This window comes from Nicotiana tomentosiformis, chromosome 7, assembly GCF_000390325.3.
Source record: "Nicotiana tomentosiformis chromosome 7, ASM39032v3, whole genome shotgun sequence".
NCBI classification, from domain to species: domain Eukaryota; kingdom Viridiplantae; phylum Streptophyta; class Magnoliopsida; order Solanales; family Solanaceae; genus Nicotiana; species Nicotiana tomentosiformis.
In genome coordinates, this window is record NC_090818.1 from 54,581,278 (window position 1) to 54,600,508 (window position 19,231).

Below are 19,231 nucleotides of genomic sequence, written 5' to 3' on the forward strand. Positions count from 1 at the left end.
CTAGAGACTAGGGCATCCCGGAGTAGGATTTTACATTGTTAAGGTAAGTAACAGTTTTAACTCTGGCTTTGAGGGTATAAACCCGGGGACTTTGATATCGTGTGACTGTTTGGAGGTAATACCCACGCTAGGTGACGAGTGTGTGGGTGTATACCTCGAGGGATTGAGACTTGTTCCGTCCCGTGAGGCCTCATGGCCATCATCTGTGTTTACGTAGTTGTTGTTGAACTTGTCTGCCTTCATATTAGAGATCATGCTTATGCTTTATTCATGCTCACATTATTTGAACTCAGTCATAGAAATTATTGTACATGTTTACCTCAGTCTCTATTATTTGCTAATATGCTGTGATACTTGATGTGGGATGTGTTCCCTTATTTGTTGATGATGGTGAGGCTAGTAAGGTACATGATTGAGTGAGGCCGAGGGCCTGGTCATGAGAATATTAATACCATAGCGCGTGAGTTGTTCGCGTAGTACGTGAGTTGACTGTGAGGATCCAGGTATTGATATTATGGCACGTGAGTTATCCGTGTTTAGCGCTTGGGCTTTGGGAGCCCCTCCGGAGTCTGTACACACCCCCAGTGAGCGCAGAGTATTGAGCGTTGAGTGCGAGTGCTGAGTGATGGAGTGACATTGCTGTGAGGTTGCATTTACTTTTGCTGTTGCTGCATTTACCTGTTAATTTTTCTTGTAGTCTTACTGATTTATGAAATTACCTGTCTACTCCTGTTTGTACTTAATTGTGGAAATAATAATTGGATTATTCTGCTTAGCTCGTCACTACTGCTCAGTTCCTTAGTTATTTCTGTTACTACTGAGTCGGTTGTACTCATACTACACCCTGCACTTTATGTGCAGATCCAGGTGAGTTAGAAGGCGGCGATCGTTGAGTTCAGGCCGACTATCTTTGGAGACTGCAAGGTAGCTGTTAGCATCCGCAGGACCTTGTTACTCCTCTTGTCATTTCTTCTTTTGGACAGTTAGACAACTTATATATATCTTAGTTCATAGTTTTTGATACTCATGACTTAGTAATACCCCGATGTTTGGGGCTCGTTTCCGTATTTTCTACATTATATTTAGAGTTGATTTACTTTATGAGAAATTCAAATGTTGGTATTGTTTTATTAAATTCTTATAATCGATTTAGTAGTAATATTTTAGAAAATAGGCTTGCCTTGTAACACGATAGGCGCCATCACGACCATGGTTGGATTTTGGGTCGTGACAGTATTACAAGATATGTGTACTTTTTTTCCTTCACTAGGCTTTTTTCCACTGGGTTTTGCTAGTAAGGTTTTAACGAGGCACATTATCTTTTAAATGGACATCTAAGGGGGAGTGTTATAAATGAGATGAATGCATGTAAGTGAGGGAAATGCATTTGTCTGTCCATTTAACGTACTTTGTATTCATGTACTCAATTAAGAAGTACATTAACTTATAACCTTTGAATGTATTTGTACCTTTATAAATAGAAAACTTTTGATCCTATGAAGAACACACCAAGAAAAGAAATAATAAAATCATTTCCCCTCGTATATATTTTGTCTCCATTAGTATATTATTCTATTGTGCTCTCATTTTCTTAATAAAAGCAAATTTGTACGTCTTCTAAGCATAATGGACACTTGTAGTTGCATCGATTTTTTATTTTGGTCCTTGTACTCCACAAAATTTCAACCAGACACCTGAACTCAATCAAAACATTTGTTAAATCCCTCCAAAAATACGCGTTCCTCACTTGCACCGAAGTGGATGAAACATCAGATCCACATCATATGATAAATTAGAAAAAAAGGATTACAATCAGAAAAATGAATGAAAATAAAATAAAAACAAATATAAGCATTATTCTTACAAAAGTTATCACTACCCCTATTTTTTCCTCCCTCCCCCGCAAAGTTAAAATACGAAATCTCTTCCCATTTTCACCATATTCCTCGAAAAGTTGGCAGAAAAGATTTGAGTTAAGGAATAAAAGATCTTTATAGCAATCACAGAAAGTAAATATTACAGAAAATCGTGGGTTAACTAGCACACAATCACACACAAAGTAAATAGAGAAGAAAAATCAACACAAGGATTTAACGAGGTATGGCTAAGCCTAATCCTCGGGGCTTAAGCAGAGAGAGTATTCCACTATGAATGAGAAGAAAAGCACAATACAATCTATAGGATCCCCAACTACAACTCCTATATATAGATCCTAAATAGTCCCAAACCTATAAGAGAAAGGTTTTTCAATTTAACAAGGACAATAAGTTTTTCTTTCCCAAATCTATTGGAATAATGGGTTTTCCCAAACCTATAGGGATTATGGGTTTTCTAAAAATATAAGGAAATAATTCAAGTCACAAATAGAAAATCTTCCCCTTGGCTTGAATTCTCTTCATCAACAGGAACAACGTCTCTCTACCTTGCCCTCAGCCCTCGCAAGGGCTCTACCCATTGCCGCACATATCAACCAAGTCTAGGCAACGCCTAAATTTATTAAGAGACCTAATCTTCAGCTGTAACACTAATCCGTCGATTTGGTTATGTATACGGAGTAGCTTCTGGATAGCTATAATACTCAAACGCATCAACAGTCTCTTCAACTACCAAAGCAAATCCCATAAGATTCGTATACCCAAGAAGATTCCCATCAACTACGTTACCAAACATTTGCGGTTGGTTGATCACTCTATTCTCTCTGCATATTGCAATGCTATATGGTTGATGTTGCACAGATTCATGAATATTATTATCTTGATCAATATTTTGCACCTCCTCTACTTTCTCTACTTTAGAACTATTGGGTTGAGCTAGTGGAGATTCAATTTTTAGCTCTATGCGGTCACTGATACCACAATCTGTTTCTGCTATTGCCTTCTCCCTATGATTGTCCAGTGAGGCAGATTCATCGAATGTTAAATCTCTACTGATAATTAGCCCTGGAGTCTTTTGATATGTGCACCACAACCTATAACCTTTCACTCCCATTGCATAGCCTAGAAATATGCACTTTTTTCCCTCGACTCACGTTTTCCATCCCTCACATGAGCATAAGTAAGACAACCAAATATCCTTAAATTTGAATAATTAGTAGGCGAGTGTCACGACCCGAAATTTTTTACCGACGAGACCGTGATGGCGCCTAACATTTCACTTGCTAGGTAAGCCAATGTTAGAGAATCATTAACTAATTCCTTATTTCCATTCAGTAATTAACAATAATTAACTAAGATAAAATATAATAAGTGCGGAATATCATAAATCTGTATTAACTACTACTACCCGGATTTGGAGTCACAATTCACGAGCATTCTAGAATTTGCTACAAGTATTAATAAGAAAGAACTACAACTGTCTGAGTGAAAGAAACAGTAAAATAAAAAAGATAGACGGGACCTCCAAGGTCTGTGAACGCCGACAGATCTACCTTGAGTCTCCGGACAACGGACCAATAGCAGAATCTCGATCAACCCGAGCTGGTATCAAAATCTGCACAGAAAGTGCAGAGTGTAGTATCAGTACAATCGACTCCATGTATTGGTAAGTGTCGAGCCTAACCTCGACGAAGTAGTGACGAGGCTAAAGCAAGGCACCTACAAATTAACATGTACAATTTAACAGTGTATATACAAATAATAGAAATGAAGAACTAAACAGGAAATGTCGGGAGGGGAACATACTGAGGGGAATACAAGATAAAGAACTAAAACAGAATGATCACCGGAGCAGTCAATATACCATGAATCAACAGGAATAGTGAATACAGTAAGGAAAAATGCACGGCATCACCCTTAGTGCTTGTACTGTCACTCTCACCATAAAAATCAATAGAAATGGCATGGCATCACCCTTCGTGCATTAACTGTCATATCATGGCACGACATCACCCTTCGTGCATTAACACTCACAATATGGCACGACATCACCCTTCGTGCATTAACACTCACTATATGTCACGACATCACCCTTCGTGCATTAACACTCAGAATATGGCATAACATCACCCTTCGTGCATTAACACTCTCCCTTACCATAATGCAATGCATAAATATCAACAGGGAGATAGAATAACAAGTACAAACCTTACCTCAATATTTGGTTCCATAACATCAATCTCAACTTTGAAATAAAAACTCAATTATCACTAGAAAATCCATAAACATGATGAGAACGATAAATTGAATAACTCTAGTATAATACATCGCACTTAGGCATAGGGTTGAGACAATATAAGAAAAACTGAGAACATGGAAAACATGTAAATTGGCGGTGCATAAGTACTCATCACCTCACATATATGCCACTCACATGAATTTTACTTCGCAAGTAATCTAAGGTTCCTAATTCCCTCACGTCAGGGTTAGACACAACACTTACCTTGCTCCGAAGGCCACTTAATTCTCAATCATAGCTTTTCCTTTGGAATTCACCTCCAACCCACTCGTATCTATTCAAAACTGACTCAATAATATCAAATATTTCTAAAGGAATCAATTATATTGCATAAGTTAAATTTTCCAATTTTCCTCCAAAAAGTCAAAAAATTGACCCAGGGCCTGCTTGGTCAAAACCCGAGGTTCGGACCAAAATCATTTTACCCATTCACCCCTGAGCCCGAATAGGTAATCAGTTTTGGAATCCGACCTTAAATTGAGGTCTAAATACTCAAATTTCAAAATTCCTAAGTTCTACTCAAAAATCTTAATTTCACCATAAAATTCTAGATTCTAGGTTGAAATCTTGTTATAAGATGTAAAAGATTGAAAGAAAAGAGTTAGGAATCACTTACCTATGATTTGGGGAAGATTTGGTCTTTGGAAAATCGCCTCTTAAGGCTTAGGGTTTTGAAAATATGAAAAATGGATGAAAACCCCCGTCTAAGTCCCTTTTAGACGTTCGCAAATGCGAGTAGATGTTCGTGACACCAGAATCAATTGCGAGAACATGCTGGCCCAGGCCTTCTTCGCAATTGCGATAGATACCTCGCTATTGCCAGACTTGCTTATTTCGCATTTGCGAAGCCTGATCTCGCAATTGCGAGATCAGAGGCCTGCAACAGGTTTAGTTATACCAGCAAAATTTTCTAAGTTCAAAACATCCCGTGGTCTATCTGAAACTCACCCGAGCCCTCGGGGCACCAAACCAAACATGCACACAAGTTTAAAAATATCATACGAACTTGCTCGCGCGATCTAATCACCAAAATCACACCTAGAACTACGAATTTAGCACCAAATCAAATAAAATTCTCAAGAACACTTTAAAATTCACATCTTCTCAATTGGACGTCCGAATCACATCAAATCAACTCCGTTTCTCACCAAATTTCACAGACAAGTCTTAAATATCATAATGAACCTGTACCGGGCTCCGAAACCAAAATACGGACCCGATACTAACAATGCCAAATATCAATCAATTCTTAAAAATAAATAATTTTCAGACTTTTAATTTTCATCAAATATTTATAACTCAAGTTAGGGACCTCCGAATTTGATTCCGGGCATACGTCCAGGTCCCATAATTTGATACGGACCTACCGGGATCGTCAAAGCATAGATCCGGGCCTGTTTACCAAAAATTTTGACCGAAATCAACTAAAATCAACTTTTAAGGCAAATATTCTTATTTTTATTAGTTTTCAATATAAAAGCTTTTCGGAAACCTGCCCGGACTGCGCACGCAAATCGAAGAAGGTAAAAATAAGATTTTTAAGGCTTAAGAGTGCAGATTCGAGTTATAAAACATAAGATGACCTTTTGGGTCATCACAGCGAGCCGGACCATACCTCAAAAGAGTTTTGAACTCAATAGCTGTAGATGGAGATCCGTTGACCAAATAACAAGTTGTATCGATTGCTTCAACCCAAAAATCCTTTCTAACACATGAGTGTGAAAGCATGCTTCGTGCCCTATCACAAAGCGTTTAGTTCATACGTGCTGTAATAACATTTTGTTGTGGGGTTCCTACACAAGTGCGGTATCTCATTATGCCCTCTTTGCTGCAGAAATTATTGAACTCAGAATTGAAATGTTCCAACCCATTGTCGGTTCGAAGACGCTTAACTTTTTTTTTCGTCTGCCTCTCAACCATTGTCTTCCATTTAACAAATGTCGGAAATGCCTCCTCTTTTATTTTTAGAAAATACACTCACACCATCTTTGATTAATCATCAATTAAAGTCATAAAATACCTGGCACCACTCTTGGAGGGAAATCTATTTGGACCTCACAAGTCTGAATGTATATAATTTAACTCGTATCTGGTTTTGTGCTCAGCCTTCTTGCTGAACTTTACCCTTGTCTGTTTACCAAACACACAATGCTCACAAACATTCAAAACTTGATTTTTGTACCCATCCAGTAAATTTTGATTGCTCAACAAAGACTATCAATCCCTTGTCACTCATATAACCAAGTCGCAAGTGCCACAACTGAGACTGATTCTTATCACTTTTCCTAGAAGCTATAACAACTTCGCCTTCAACTATACTGGCTTGAAGATGATACAATTTAGAATTCAGTTTACCCTTCATGAGTACCATGTAGTCTTTACACACTTTGAGTATGCCATTTTCGGAGTGAAATCTATGCCCTTGCTCATCTAATATCGAAAGAGAAATCAAATTTTTCTTTATCCGAGGAACATGCCAACACTCAATATTTCTGATAATCCATCGAACACTCTCAATCTGATGTTACTAATTCCCTCTACTGGTAATGGATTATCATCTCCCATGTAGATAGTCCCACTCATCTGCTTGTAAGTTGTAAACCAATTCTTGTGTGGACACATGTGGAAAGTAACACCAGAATCAAGAACCCAGGAATCCCTCTTCTCTTTCAGCTTGGAAAAATCTCTCTTGTAGTGACCTTGCTCCCCGCACTCATAACAGTTCTTCTTCCTTGCTCTAGACTTCAATTTGGAAGTTGACATTTTCCTATTAAAGTTCTTTTGTTATGTTCTTTCTCTACTCACAAGACCCTCACTCCTCAGTTTTGCTGACTGGAAAGATCTTTTTTAACTCTTTAGATTTTAGTGTATTGTTAACATCTTTCAGTAAAATATTGTCCTTCCCATATAGCAGCATATCGACAAAAGTATCATAAGACGGCGGTAAAGAACATAACACAATCAATGCGTGATCCTCACTCTCAATTTTGATATCCACATTCTTCAGGTCCATTATAATTGAATTAAACTCATTGAGGTGAGTTTCAACAGGTGTAGCTTTATTCATACTGAGATTGTATAACCTTTTTTTCAGGTAGAGGTAGTTTGTCATCGATTACTTAGAATACAGATCTTCCAGCTTCTTCCATGTTGTTCCTGCAGAAGTTTGTTCAGCAATTTCCTGAAAAATACTATCTGTAATGCTCATGAAGATCGCACTCAAAGCTCTCTCCTTCAAGTATGCCTTCTTTATCTCTGTCATCTTTTCAGAAAAATTCTCATCAATTGCCTTCCATAACCCTTGTAATAACGGGGACGATTTCATCCTAATCTTCCATAGACTGAAACTAGAACCCCTGTCAAATTTCTTTACTTCGTACTTCGTTGAAGATGATGAAGACATCTTAACCCTAGATAATATGTAGAAACCCGAATCTTGCTCTGATACCAATTATTATGAAAGATCGTAGAAAATCAACACAAAGATTTAACGAAGTTCGGCTAAGCCTAATCCTCGGGGCATAAGTAGAGAGAGTATTCCACTATGAATGAGAAGAAAAACATAATATAATCTATAGGATCCCCAACTACATCCCCTGCATATAGATCCTAAATAGTACCAAACCTATAAGAGAAAGGTTCCCCAATTTGATAAGGACAATATGTTTTCCTCTCCCAAATCTATTAGGACAATGAATTTTTCCAAACCTATAGGGATTATAGGGTTTCTTAAAATATAAGAAAATAATTCAAGCCACAAAAAACAATAAAGATTTATCTGAAGGTTATAAATTTTCTAGAAACAAAATTTTTAGGTACAATTTGGAAGTTGTAGAAATTAACTAATCATCGGCATCGACAATTGAAAGTAATTTGGTGAAAGTTTAAGCGAGATTCTTTGCATGTTGTATGTGGAGTTTAAGGAGATTAACTGTTTGATTTTGGTGTATAAGTAAGTGGAAGGTGTTTGATAAAGTGCTTCAATGAAATATTTTGAAGAATATCATGTGAAATAATGACGATGCTGTAAGGCTCTCTATTTAGGAGGCACACTTCTCCACCAATATAGAACATCTCCTCCACCGTAACTCCACCCAACGAATGACCACAACTTTCATTTCCTCTTCACGACTAAACCGCCACCTCATCTCACAACCACCACTACTCTGCCGCAAAGCATTGTCCACCTTCTTCATCAAAACAAAAACAAACCCATTTTAATTTCTTAGAATTTTTTAGGTGAGTCGAAATTCAGAGAATTCATTTTCTCAAAGTTCATAATTCACTTGAAATTTTAAAGGTTACAGGTTTTGAATTCGAGAATTTCAAATGGTGATTATTGCTTGTGCTCCTTCCCGGTGGTTTCTCTCGATTTTTGGTTGGAGAGTAAAATATTAGGCTAAAGATGGTAATGGGTAAAGAATGATGGAGACCAACAATGACGTGTGCACAAAACTAGATGGGGGAGGCCGGAGGGGCGAAATAGCCATTTTACCCTTTTCATTTATTTTTATATGTTTTTCTTATTTTCGTTTTTCTTCTTAAACAAAATCATTAACTCACGCTCCTAATATGCGTGTATGCCATGCATTTTGCCCAACTCAGCCATTTCATTGCCAGATCAACTCAGTTAACAGGCGGGGGGGGGGGGAGGGGAAGGGGTTAAAACACATATTTTGATCGAGTTTAAGTATCTGGTTGAAACATTATGAAGTCCAAGGACTGGGATGTCAAGCCGGTGCAAACACAAATATCTATCAGGTTATTCTGCGTTTTTTTTAATGAGTCTCGCTTACATAACAATTTGAAATGGTCAACATAGATAAAATGTCAGTTGGAGCTTCCTTAGAAATAAAGTGCATAAATAATATGCCTTGGCAATAACAAGTCTATTTCTTAACGAGACTCTTAACGGAGGACATATATGATTAATTTTGCGAAGTTCAAGGTCAAATTTATACATTTTTCCAATTGTATTTGCAATTCCATGTAGCAAAGTAACTGGCAAAACTTTCCAGAGGTCTTGTGCTTATAGTTTTTGTAAATTGAACAAGTGTTCATGAACTGCGGCTTCTTTTACAAAGGAGTAATAGTAATGAAATTTAAAAAGAGTTTTGACTGGAAGAGCACAAAAGGATGTATTCATGTACAATGAAGTGAGATTTAGAAGATATCCTTTTACAGCTTAACCATACCCTTTTATTTAATTTTTCAAGATTATCCATTCTTTTACGAGTACTACAAGTGTCTATAGCAGTGATCTGTAATCAAGCAAATATTTTTGAATTTCAATCACGCCGTCTGCCTTTTTTGCTTTATGCATTGGTTTTAAGTCCTTGAGTAGGTTCATATACAAATAGTTAACTGTTTACTCTTGTTTCAAGTTCCATGTGTGACTTATTACTCTAAAAGCCAAAATTTCCAGTTCCAGCAAATTTCGATGAAGAATGTAGACTTTGACTTCAATGTCCTTGTGGCTCCAATATAGCTGATGATTCACACATTTGTTAGAAACTTGTAGTATTGATGTATAGGAGAAAATTGGTTTAAATTAAATGATCAAATAATAGCATGGCATGTAGAACCGAATACAGGCGGAAGACGAGTCGAGTCGAGTAAGAACTAAGGCCGGGGACAACAGTCACAGTTGGTATCGGGTAAACCTTAAACCACGAAGGAAGTACAGTCAACAGGAGCATGTCGAATGTTTGTCAACGGATGAAATTTAATGAAGAATATTCTGTAGTATTAAATAGGCAGTCGTTGCAGAGAATTTTGGCGTTCATGCCCTGCTGTTACACATTCATCAATGGCCCCTTCTATTGTCGTTTAAGAGGGGCTTGATCCTAGGATCTTGTTTCCTAGGTATAGCTATAAATAGTGGCTTCAACAACTATTGTAGACACGCGAAATCTTTGGCAAAACTTATGCTACACTTTGTTCTCAAGCTAAATAATACAATTTTACTTTCTGTCTGATATTTTTCTTACTCCTGTCCATGGAAGTATTGCTCCCGGAGTCAAGCCTCTTATTTTCTTTGATTTTAATGCTAAGTGTTATTTCTAATTTAATTTATTTATCATTTTGGATCAAATCAGTTTGCTTGTCAATAAATCACATAACAAATTCAACTATACCGTTTTACGGGTAAATAATTTGGCGCCCACCGTGGGGCATAGACCACTGCGTAATTGAGTTGATCATTGCATCTATTATTAACTCGTTTGATTCCTTGTTTCATAAAAAAAAATCAAAAAATGGCAGCCAACGATGCTAACATCGCACACAAAGTTGAGGCGCATGAAAATCTACCTCAGCATGAAGATTTGATCAGTGACATCCGCAACGAGGGGAACGTAGCAACTCCGTTCCTTAGCAGACAATATCCCCGACATGTGCAGGAAACGACTCCCGATGACGCTGAGGAAGAACATGTTGCTGAAATGGTTAGGATCTTGAGATAGAAGCAAAAGGCCATTACGGGCCATCTTCCAAGGCAAGACCACGTCATGACAGAACTAAAACTCACTATCACGCGCTTCCAACAATGTAAACTAGAGAGGCTCAGCTCCTCCTGGCGTTCCGGCAAATCAAACGTCTCAAAAAGTTGACAATAACACCCCGAGAGGTGAGGTTGGCTTTGACAGAGCCGAGGGGACTGGTAGCGGGTCCGGTAGTGATCCCTTCAAAACTGAACTCATGAGATTCATGAGGGAAATGAACGAGTAGATGGATAAAAACATGAAAGAGTTCCACGCTCGAATGGATCGAATTTTGGGTGCACCGCCAGTTTTGAAGGGTCCAGATTCGAAGAAGTACACCCAGTTGCATTTAAGCCGAGCGTAGCACCAGAATTGATTCCAAAATAGTTCAATATCGGATATACCAAAGTACGATAGGACTTTAGACTCTCAGGAGCATATCACAACTTATACAATGGCAGTGAAAGAAAATGACTTAGCCCAACATGAGATTGAGCCGGTTCTGCTAAAGAAATTCAGAGAAACCCTCATGAAAGGGGCCTTGACATGGTATTCACTCCTACCTGAACAATCAATAGATTATTTCAAAATGCTCGTAGATGCTTTCATCAAGGCCCATGTCGGATCCAGGAAGTCCCAAAAGGCGGACATATTCAGAATTGCACAGGGAGAGTCTGAACTGCTGTGTGAGTTAGTAATCATATTCCAGAAATAAAGGATGTTGTTACCGGTCGTGCCAGATAAATGGGTAGCGGAGGCATTCACTAAGGGTCCGACGCCTCCCGAAAGTTGAAGAAAAGCCTGCTAGAATTCCAGGCGACCACATGGGCGGATGTCCATAACCGTTATGAATCAAAGATAAGGATGAAAGATGATCATCTTGGGTTCTCGACATCAACCAAGGGATGTGTTCAAGACAAAAACTAGGATAAATTCAAAGATGATTTTAATGCAGACCGATGATCTCCTAAGGGCCGGTTCTTGCTGTATGAAAGAGCCGAGGGACGCGATGACAAAAGGGTTCCTGTCCACGGATAAGTTTCCCTCTGATTGAAGAACTGACCGCACCCGGAACAATAGGTCGTTGTAAGACAAAGAGGTATCGGGGTCCCGGGAGTCCACTTATCCCAGGTTGTCAGAGTACAATTTCAATGTTAGCATCGTGGATTTGGTGTCGGCGATGAAGAATATCAAAGAAGCGCGATTCCCGAAGCCAATCAGATCCGATCCCAGCCAAAGAAATCCCAACTTATGGTGCGCATATCATGGGACTCATGGCCACATAATTGGGGACATCCGCCACATGCACGGGGAGGTGGAAACACTATTGAATAATGGCCATCTCAGTGTCATGCCCCGACCTCGGAGAGCGTGATCGACGCTCAACCGAGATAACCCTGTCGAGCAAGCATGTACAATACCATCTACCCGAACTCACTCATGAATAAAGAGAAGATCTTTTTCATTAATTAGGCAGTGAGGAGATTCATGTGAACAACAACACCAATTCATTATCAGTAGTTTCATCATCTATAAGTTTCAGAATACATACACTTTCCTAGTTTGATGTGGAACGTGTGATGCAGTTACCAAAATTACTAGTTTGACTTTCCCAACACCGACATACCACCCACACAATTTCTACGGAGCCTCTAATAGATACAAAAGAGTACGATGATAGTGCCAGCAACAAGGCCCCGACTATACCTCAAAACATAATACATAAGGACAAAAGATATACGGCCCCGAATGAGGAGGGGCTCACCAAGTCAGTTGGGAAGAGGGTGTTCTGCTATCAACGATCAAAGCCGCCTGCTATGGAACCACCTGCATCCATTAAAGATGCAGCGCCCCCAGCAAAAGGGACGTTAGTACATGTGGAATAGTACTAGTATGAATGACTAAGCACCCTCTTTATAGAACGAATGATAAGGCAAGAATGAACAATCATAAAATCAATGGGAGTCTCAAACAATACCCAAAACATCAAGTTAGGAACAAGACAAGTTTTCAAGTGATTTCCATATTTTAAGTTGGGAGATATTTAGTACCGATATGCCACCGTTTACAATTTCGATTACTATTTCCGACACAGTCACCACCATATGTGCGGCATGACGTCTGATCACGACCCGATCGGCTAGGCCGTCTCATACGAGACATCAACCACAATCACAATTTCAATTTCAATTTCCAACACAATCACCACCATGTGTGCGACATGGCATCCGATCACGACCCGATTGGCTAGGTCGCCTCATCTGAGAAATCATCCTTTTCTATCAATCATCCCATTCCATACCTCTTTCATATCTTTTTATTTCATTGGCACTAGTGGTCACAATTGTAATATCCCCTTTTTGTATAGCGTGTTGGCCGTATTTCATATTTTATATTTCGTGCTCACATTTTCACTTACAACCATCATCATGAATTTTCAACAACAAGGCGTTTATGTTCACAATAAGCATACATATGAGCAAACAAGAGTCTTAAGTGCATTGAGATTCCTTACACAATTGGCATTAGCTATCATTTGAAATGCAACTTGAAGTCATAGCTTTTAACTAAGCAACCAATACTTTGAACACATTACCAAATAGTAGTACAACTTAACAAGAGCATTTGGAATACATATTGAACACAAAAGTCTTTTGACGCAAAGTTTATTCGGAATAATCGATTCATAATGAGTAACTTGAGACTTACAATGACATTGTGGGGGTTCAGTTCTAAGGAAAGAGTTTAGCCAACATACATTTCAAAAATCTTAGCAACTTCGATCTATTTAAGAAATATAACAAATTGAGCCAAAAACTAGGAGGATGATCATGGTTCCAGCTCATTTGAGCATTTTATCAAACACTAGGTGTGCATTAAGGTTTCAAGGTCCTCCTATGGTGGATTCCATCATCCCACAACTCATTATCTACCATTTTTAGCTCAACAATCTTCCTACACCCCTTGATAACGCATGTATGCAAAATGAACAACTTCCACACCCAAGAATTTCCTTACTAATTACCTATTTTTTTTTGTTGAATATCGAAAAGGACCAGTGCGCCCCAAGGCGATACACTCGGCCGAATGAAACCCTTTTCTAACAAATCCTTCAATTGTTCTTTCAGCTCCCTCAACTTGGTTGGTTCCATTCTGTAAGGTGGCATATTATTGGTTTGAACTATGGCAGGAGTTCCGTGAAGAAGGGAGCCCTCCGGCGAGGTGGAGTGAGTCTGCCGAAGCTTTCATATGCGGACCACAGAATGGCCGCATACCCAGACAGGACTGCCAAGTTCCAGAGGGACATTTTGTGGCCCCTTTTGCGCACCGCAGAAGCATTATGCGGTCGCATATGTGACCTCAGATTGGGTTTCGGAGCTTCATTTTTCTGGTTTTTATAACCCGACCCTATTCCATTATATAGATGCTATGGACCATTTCTTAAGTAAAAACCTGGTACTTTGAGAGTAAGAGAGTGCTCTCGAGCTGGGAGAGGGTTCCTCAACAATTTGTTCTTCAATTCTTGCTCAAATCTTGGAAGACTGACAAGGAAAACTCACTAGGTCTTCATCCTAGAGGTAATATTCTACATCCCTTGATAACGCATGCATGCAAAATGAACAACTTTCACACCCAAGAATTTCCTTACTAATTACCTATTTTTTTTTGTTGAATTTCGAAATTGAGAGTTAGGGTATAGAATCTTACCTCTAGGATGAAGACCTAGTAAGTTTCCCTTGTCAATCTTCCAATATTTGAGTAAGAATTGAAGAACAAATTGTTGAGGAACCCTCTCCCACTCCAGAGCACTCTCCCACTCTCAAAATACTAGGTTTTTACTTAAGAAATGGTCCATAGCATCTATATAATGGAATAGGGTAGGGTTATAAAAATCAGAAAAATGAAGCTCCGGAACCCAATCTGCGGTCACATATGCGATCACATAATGCTTCTGCAGTCCGCAAAAGGGGCCGCAAAATTTCCCTCAGGAACTGGGCAGCCCTGCCTGGGTATGCGGCCGTTCTGCGATTCGCATATCGATTCTGCAGTCGCAAAGTGGACCACATAATCTCTTCCCAGAATTCCTCATGCCGATCCTGTGATGCAATCTGCGGCCCGCAAAGCAATTTTGCGGCCGCATAATGGACCACGAAATGGCCCACAAATTTTGCTCAAGTTCCTGCTTCACTTTGCGGCCATTATGTGGCCCGCAGAGTGATCCTGGAGTCGCATAGTGGGCTGCAGAAATGTCCTTTTCTGCCAACATTTTCCTTTAACTCCCTAGCGCACTGATCAACCTAAAATGTCCATACCACGGTCACCAAACATATTAGCCTACCTCGCCACCATGGAACCTTGGATTTTAGGTAAAATTTTACGGGGCCTTATACTCAGGGAGTTCTTGAGCGACCGAGCCAAGAACAATTACGGCCGCAACCGTGACAACATAGAACCCTCAAAGATAGGGGAAGATCCTCTTCGTCTAACTATCAACACGATTTTCGGATAGAATGAAATCAATGGTGTAACCTTTTCGGCGGCCAAAAAGACAAAAGTATCGGTAACCCACAGTAAAAGACTCCGGGAAGTCATTGAAGATGACATCACCTTCACGGAAGATGACATCGACGGACTTCTTCTACCGCATAATGATGCCCTGGTAATTTCTCTTAATGTTCTAGATTTTATGATTAAATGTGTTTTGGTAGACCCAGAAGCTCAACCAACATCATTCAATAGAGAGTGCTGGAGTAAGCCAAACCAATCAAAAGCATCATTCCGGCAACAAAAACTCCTCGTCAGGTTCAATCTGGCAAGTATGACAACCCGATGGGAGATATTGCTGCCCACGAACACCAAAAGGGTCATGAGGACCACCTTATTTGAAGTGGTGGACGGTGACTTGGGCTAAAATATAATCCTTGGTAGACCATGGTTACACGAGATGAAGGTTGTACAATCAACTTATCATCAGCTGCTAAAATTCCCGATCCCAGAGGGAATCAAACCGCTTAGAGGAGATCAACCGACAGTAAGAGAAATAGACACAGTGTGAGTTTCCAGCAGTAAGGGGAGGGAACCCAACAAATAGAAATTACAGGAACCGACTCCTACTCCCGAGCCGAGCGAAGATGATAATGACAAAAAGCCTTCGAAATCCCACCAGGTACCGAGATACTTTCAGGTACCGGAAGAAACAGACATAATCAAGTCTACAACATAAGAACTCGAACAAGTAGCTTTGTTTGAGGAATTCCCGGAGAGAAAATTTCACTTGGGAACATGACTCAATCCCGAGCTCAGGTCAGGGTTTATTTATTTCCTTAAAACTAATGTTGATTGTTTTGTATGGTAGTACTCGGATATGACAGGTATCCCGCTAGAGGTGTCCATGAATAAGCTAAGCCTAGACCCAAGCATCCCTTCGGTGATACAAAAGAAATGCCTGATAGTCGAGGTTGGAAACAAGTTTGTCAAGGAAGAAGTAACTCGGTTACTTAACATCGGTTCAATCCGGGAGGTAAAGTATCCCGAATGGCTAGCTAATGTTGTTGTAGTTTCGAAAAAGAAGAACAAATTTTGAATGTGCGTAGATTACAAAGACTTGAATAAGGCGTGCCCAAAAGACTCATTCCCACTGCCAAACATCGATCAAATAATTGATGCAATGGCCGGGTACGAGTTATTGAGTTTCCTCGATGCCTATTCCGGGTACAATCAAATTAAGATGAACTCGGAGGATCAGGATAAGACTTCGTTCATAAAAAACTTTGGCATATATTTTTATAATGTGATGCCCTTCGGGCTTAAAAATGTCGGAGCCATTTATCAGAGGCTCTTGAACAAGATGTTCAAAAAACAAATAGGTAAAACAATAGAAGTCTATATAGATGACATGTTTGTCAAGTCTTTGAATGCAGGTGACCATTTAATACACCTCCAGAAAACCTTCGATATCCTGAGGAAGCACAACATGAAACTCAACCCCGAAAAATATGCGTTCGAGGTTGGCTCCGGTAAGTTCTTGGGTTTTTTGATTTCATAAAGGGGGATCGAGATAAATCCCGATAAGATCAAAGACATCGAGGACATCCTAGACCAGCTGACAAGTGTAAAAGAGGTCCAAAGGCTAACCGGGAGATTGGCCGCTTTGAGCAGGTTCATCTCTCGATCCTCAAAAAAATGCCATCACTTCTTCTCACTTCTGAAGAAGAAGAACAACTTCGAATGGACTCCAAAATGTCAACAAACCTTAAAAGACCTAAAGCGTTACCTATCAATCCCCCCGTTACTATCAAAGTCGGGGGAAGGTGAACAACTGGTAATATACTTAGCGGTTTCTAAGGTAGCGGTAAGTATCGTCCTTGTCCGGAAAGATAAAGGTACATAATATCCTGTCTATTATGTTTGCAAACTTTTGTCGGGGCGAAAACTCGTTATCCACACCTCAAAATATTAGCCTTAGCTCTCGTAGTCATCTCGCAAAAGCTTAGGCCTTATTTTCAGTGCCATCCGATAGCCGTTGTGATAACCTTTTTCCCTGCGGAATGTCCTTCATAAACCTGAGTTGTCATATCGGTTGTCCAAATGGGCAGTTAAAATTAGCGAATTTGATATTGAATATAAACCTAGGACTGCGATCAAATTACAAGTTTTGGATGACTTTGTGTCCGATTTTAGTCCCGGCTTACTACCTTTGGCTGTAAAAGAAGTGGCAATGGTGTCAGAAATGACATCAGGAGTTTGGGCCTTGTTCACAGATGGAGATTCCAATATAAAAGGGTCCAGGCTCGGAGTGGTCCTAATCACGCCTTCAGGGGAGACCTTGAGGCAGGCCGTAAAAACGGTTTCGTTGACTAACAATGAAGCAAAGTATGAGGCTTTGATTACAGGACTTGAGCTGGCCTGTGGACTTGGCTCCGAGGTCATCGAAATCAAATGTGATTCCCAACTGGTAGTAAACCAAGTATATGGAATTTCTGACACAAAGGAGAAGTGCATGTAACAATATTTGATCAAAGTTCAAATTTGCTTACCTGATTCAGAGAGGTGTCGATCACACACATCCTGAGAGAAGAAAACGTAGAGGTAGATGCATTGGCCAATTTGGGGTCGTCCACAGAGATGAAAGGATCTGATTCTGGTACTGTCATTTAACTTATGCAGTCGGTAATGGATATGGACGACTTTTGATCCCGGGCACTATGAACCAAAGCAGCTCACTACAACCTCTTGGGTGGAAAATTGTATAGAAGATCTTTCCAAGGCCCGTTGGCCCGATGTTTGGGTGCCTCGGAAGTGGACTATGTAATGAGAGAGGTCCATGAAGGAATTTGTGGGAGACACTCTGGCGCAGATTCATTGGTGCTAAAACTGGTTAGGGCAGGATACTATTGGCCCCGGATGGAACAAGACATAAAGGCATTCGTTAATAAATGTGACAAGTGTCAGCTCCATGCACAATTGGTGCACCATCCGGAAGAACTCTTGCATTCTGTATTATCCCCATGGCCATTCATGAAATGGGGGATGGATATAGTTGGGCCCCTGCCACCGGGTCCCGGGAAGGTAAGGTTTCTTTTAATTTTATTGATTACTTCACTAAGTGGGTTGAAGCAAGTCCTTACCAAAAGATCGGTGAACGCGAAGTGGTCAACTTCTGTGGAAAAACATCATTTTCCGGTTTGGAATACTGAAGGAGATTGCCAAATAACGGGCCATAGTTCATAGGCTCCAAAGTTACAAAATTTCTTGAACACCTGAAAATCAAGAGAATTACATATTCTCCATAACATCCAAGCGCTAATGGGCAGGCGGAATCAACCAATAAGGTGATTATTCATAACCTCAAAAAGAGGTTAGAAGCAGCCAAAGGAAAATGGCCCAAAGAGTTACCAGGCGTACTATGGGCATACCAGATAACGGCAAAATCAAGTATGGGAGAGACACCTTTCTCTCTCGTATACGGTGCAGAAGGCCAGATCCAGGTGGAAGTAGGTTAACCGACCTTATGGTACTTCCAAGCAAATGAAGAAGTAATAATGAGGCACTGCTGGTCAAGATGGAATTACTTGATGAACGCAGGGACTTGGCACACATAAGAATGGTGGCTCAGAAATAGAGAATGGAAAGATACTACAACCGAAGGGTCAATCTTCACTTCTTTAAAGTAGGCAACTTAGTTTTGAGGAAAGTGACTCAGAACACTCGAGAGATCAATGTTGGAAAGCTGGGTCATGTGGAAAGGTCCCTACCGGGTTTTAGTTGTCACCGAGAAGGGATGACACAACTGAAAAATCAAGATAGAGTCAAATTGCCAAGCAATTGGAATGTGACTCACTTCAAAATGTATTACTGCTGATGGATCTTGCTTATACTGAAAGTATGTGCTGCACTGTTTTCCCCTTCAACCAGGTTTTGTCCCAATCGGGTGGTTTTGGCAAGGTTTTTAATGAGGCAGCAACGAAAAGTATACTACGCAGGAAACATCATCAGCAGAGTTAAGACCTTTAAATAATAAGGCATTGAATAAACAATCCACTGCGGGATGGTTACTTTGGCTTGATGGCAAATTC